Consider the following 4,054-nt stretch of genomic DNA (forward strand, 5'->3'; position numbering starts at 1 on the left):
ACCTGTACCGAAGGCACATATACCTGGCTACCTGTACCGAAGGCACATATACCTGGCTACCTGTACCGAAGGCACATATACCTGGCTACCTGTACCGAAGGCACATATACCTGGCTACCTGTACCGAAGGCACATATACCTGGCTACCTGTACCGAAGGCACATATACCTGGCTACCTGTACCGAAGGCACATATACCTGGCTACCTGTACCGAAGGCACATATACCTGGCTACCTGTACCGAAGGCACATATACCTGGCTACCTGTACCGAAGGCACATATACCTGGCTACCTGTACCGAAGGCACATATACCTGGCTACCTGTACCGAAGGCACATATACCTGGCTACCTGTACCGAAGGCACATATACCTGGCTACCTGTACCGAAGGCACATATACCTGGCTACCTGTACCGAAGGCACATATACCTGGCTACCTGTACCGAAGGCACATATACCTGGCTACCTGTACCGAAGGCACATATACCTGGCTACCTGTACCGAAGGCACATATACCTGGCTACCTGTACCGAAGGCACATATACCTGGCTACCTGTACCGAAGGCACATATACCTGGCTACCTGTACCGAAGGCACATATACCTGGCTACCTGTACCGAAGGCACATATACCTGGCTACCTTTACTGAAGGCACATATACTGAAGGCACATATACATGGCTACCTATACTGAAGGCACCTATACCTAACTACCTATACTGAAGGTAGGCCCTCTTACTAAAAAGCTATGGAAAACAAAAGTTTGCTTTTCTGTTTTAAGAAAGCAAACTTTTGTTTTCCATAGCATTTTAGTAAGAGGGTTTTTTGGTCCATTGTAGCCCCTTACACACTCCTAGGAGTTCTGGTTCACCATGAACTTGCTGGGTACTCTGTAACTCTGGGTGTTTCAAGTCCTACCCCATAGAGCAGCGGTCCTCAAACTAAGGCCCGCGGGCCGAATGCAGCCCCCCAAGGCATTTTCACTGGTCCCCAAAGACATAATATATAACTTATAGATGCAGCCCACTGCACCATTAAATATTGGCAGCCCGTATATAGAATAGCATTGCTGGAGCCACCCATCCACATACTGTAGAAGTCAGTGAGCAGTAATTCGCTGGCTTCCAATCCAATTCTGCATCAGGTGACACTGCTGTCCAACTGGACGACAGGTTGTCACCTGGGTATGCTTTACTGTCTGGTGCACAAAAACGTTCTTCGGGCGCCGCATGACTTAATGGCTGCTGCTGGGAGTTCTCCTCCGGGCATGATTGGGGAGAATCAATACCTAGATTCAATGTCGTGTTTTTCAACATAATTTTATGTATGTTCTGGCCCCCCAGCAGTCTGAAGTATATTGACCCGGGCCTTGACCAAAAAGGTTTGGGAACACCAGCCATAGTGCCACATTAATCCATGTCATGCACCAACGAAGACCAACCAGTCTGAATGCATGCTGGATTATTGTGTCTCTTTAATATTAAAGGAAACCTTAACTGAGAGGGATATGGATGTTTTCTTTTAACCTCCTTAGCGGTAACCCCGTGTGTGACACGGGGTAAGCCGCCGGAGGGTGCCGCTCAGGCCCTGCTGGGCCGATTTAAATAAATTTTTTTTTGCTGGACGCAGCTAGCACTTTGCTAGCTGCGCCAGCACCCCGATCGCCGCCGCCGCGTGCCCGATCGCCGCTATCCGGTGCGGCGCGCCCCCCCCCCCAGACCTCTGCGCTGCCTGGCCAATCAGTGCCAGGCAGCGCCAAGGGGTGGATCGGGTCTCCCAATGACGTCCCGACGTCGGTGACGTCATCCCCCCCCCTCGCCATGGCGACGGGGGAAGCCCTCCAGGAAATCCCGTTCTTTGAACGGGATTTCCTGATCGCCTATCGCCGGAGGCGATCGGCGGGGCTGGGGGGATGCCGCTGAGTAGCGGCTATCATGTAGCGAGCCCTGGGCTCGCTACATGATTAAAATAAAAAATTAAAAAAAAACTGCTGCGCTGCCCCCTGGCGGTATTTTTCATACCGCCAAGGGGGTTAAACAATACCAGTTGCTTGGCAGTCCTGCTGATCTCTTTGTCTGCAGTAGTGGCTGAATCACACACATGAAACAAGCATGCAGCTAATCCAGTCTGACATCAGAGCACCTGATCTGCATGCTTGTTGAGGAGCTGCGGCTAAAAGTATTAGAGACACAGGATCAGCAGGAGAGTCAGGCAACTGGTATTATTTTAGAAGGAAAAATCCATATCCTTCTCAGTTTAGGTTCCCTTAAGAAAACCTGTAATGAGAAAAACCTCCCCTGGGGGGTACTCACCTCGGGTGGGGGAAGACTCCGGATCCTATTGAGGCTTCCTCCGTGCTCCTCGGTCCCACGTCTGCAGCGAAAATCCTCCCGGAACGGCGGGGATGTAAATATTTACCTGACGGGCTCAAGCGCAGGATCGGCTCTACGCCTTGGAGATAGGCGGAAATAGCTGATCTCTGTCGGGCCGCTTTACGGTGCAGGCGCAAATCGCCTGCGCAGTAGAGCGGACCCAACAGAGATCGGCTATTTTCGCCTATGTCCGTGCAGTGAGCGGCCACAGCGCCCCCACTGGAGCCCGGAAAGTAAAATAAATCAGAGCTTATCAGCCTTGTCGAGGGAGGATTCCTGGACACTTCAGGGGAGCCAGCGCTGGATTGCCTGCAGCTACAGCAGAGGGGGAAGCCTCATTGGGACCCTGAGGCTTCCCCCTACCGAGGTGAGTACCCCCCAGGGGACGTTTTTGTTTTTTTTTTGTTACAAGGTCTCTTTAAGCAGCTGACACATCACTGCATTCCAGCGAATCTGGGGGTGTGGCTAGCTTACAGGGACAACAATGGATCATTTGCATATTTCAGCACTGATGCACTGGGAGAGATCTCAGAGCTCATTCTAGCCAGAATTATTGCAAATACTTTCTGTTTTAAGAAAGCGAACTTTTGTTTTCTGTAATAATTGGAAAACTGTTCCCTATGAGGTTTCCTGCTGGGTCCCCTGAAGTAGGCTTGCCCCAAGATGTATAGGAGTGCCCTCAGCAAATGAGGATACAAACAGCAATAGAAAACTAACACTGGTTACAACCTTCTAGCTCAATACAGTACTGAATATTTCTTTCTCAGACCTCTGTTGCATAGACCTGCCCCTCACTATTTATCCAAGTGGCACCTGTCACTGGCAGAACATTCACCCCAACTGGAGGACAGACAATTTATTTACAGATTCCAACCCCAACAAATTTTATTTAGCAAGAAAAAAAATAGCATCAGGCATAAGCGTACAAGTATTCTACTGCTATGTGATAAGTACACAATTCGCAGGAAAGTGGGTGGACAAGTGACAAGCACATATGGGTCAGGGTGACAGTATGAGTGACAGACTGCAAGATTGGAGAAGTCAAACTTTCTGTGCCCCATCTGCTGTAGTTATTATATATTTACTTATTTATTGTATTTCTAAAGCACCAACATATGCAGCGCTGGACATTAGTTAAGGTTACAAACAATACAGGAATACAAGAAAAAAACAGATCATGCAGCACAGTAGGAGTACAAGCAGGTAATGCATTGTCCGTCACTGGATGGGAGCCTGGAGAATAGGCAAGTTGAGTTCACTCAAATGCATAGCATGGGTGCACAGTAATATTTTGGGGTATTAGTTGCCCACCAGGGGGGTTCTTTGTTCCCTCCAGGGGGGTTATTAGTTGCCCAGTAGAGGAGAGTTCTGTGTGAGAATAGGGTTAAGTTGGGTTGCATTTTCTGATACAAATACATTGAAATCAATGGTTAGGTTGCACTTCCTAATAGCTAGAAGTATAAATTATTGCAACCGGTTGCAAAAATGTTCACCATACAGGAGTTAGCGACTCCCTGTACCCCCTTCCTGTATTATATAACCATAATGCGTCTTCCCCCCCATATCCCTCATCCCTCTGTTTCCTGATCCCTGTAAGGGTACCCAAAATGTTAGGCAGAGCACCAGAGAATGGGGTTCTGAGGGAGGGTGGAAAGGGAAGAAAAGACCACCAAGCACACTCAC

General features: G+C 49.0%; 1 protein-coding gene across 1 annotated transcript in view; it reads right to left on the bottom strand.

Moving 5' to 3' along the window:
• Window positions 1–4,054, bottom strand: part of DPH2 (diphthamide biosynthesis 2) — a 28,993-nt gene that overhangs the window by 24,599 nt on the left and 340 nt on the right. The gene's annotated exons all lie outside the window — the stretch shown is intronic.

This window comes from Hyperolius riggenbachi, chromosome 6, assembly GCF_040937935.1.
Source record: "Hyperolius riggenbachi isolate aHypRig1 chromosome 6, aHypRig1.pri, whole genome shotgun sequence".
NCBI classification, from domain to species: Eukaryota; Metazoa; Chordata; class Amphibia; order Anura; family Hyperoliidae; genus Hyperolius; species Hyperolius riggenbachi.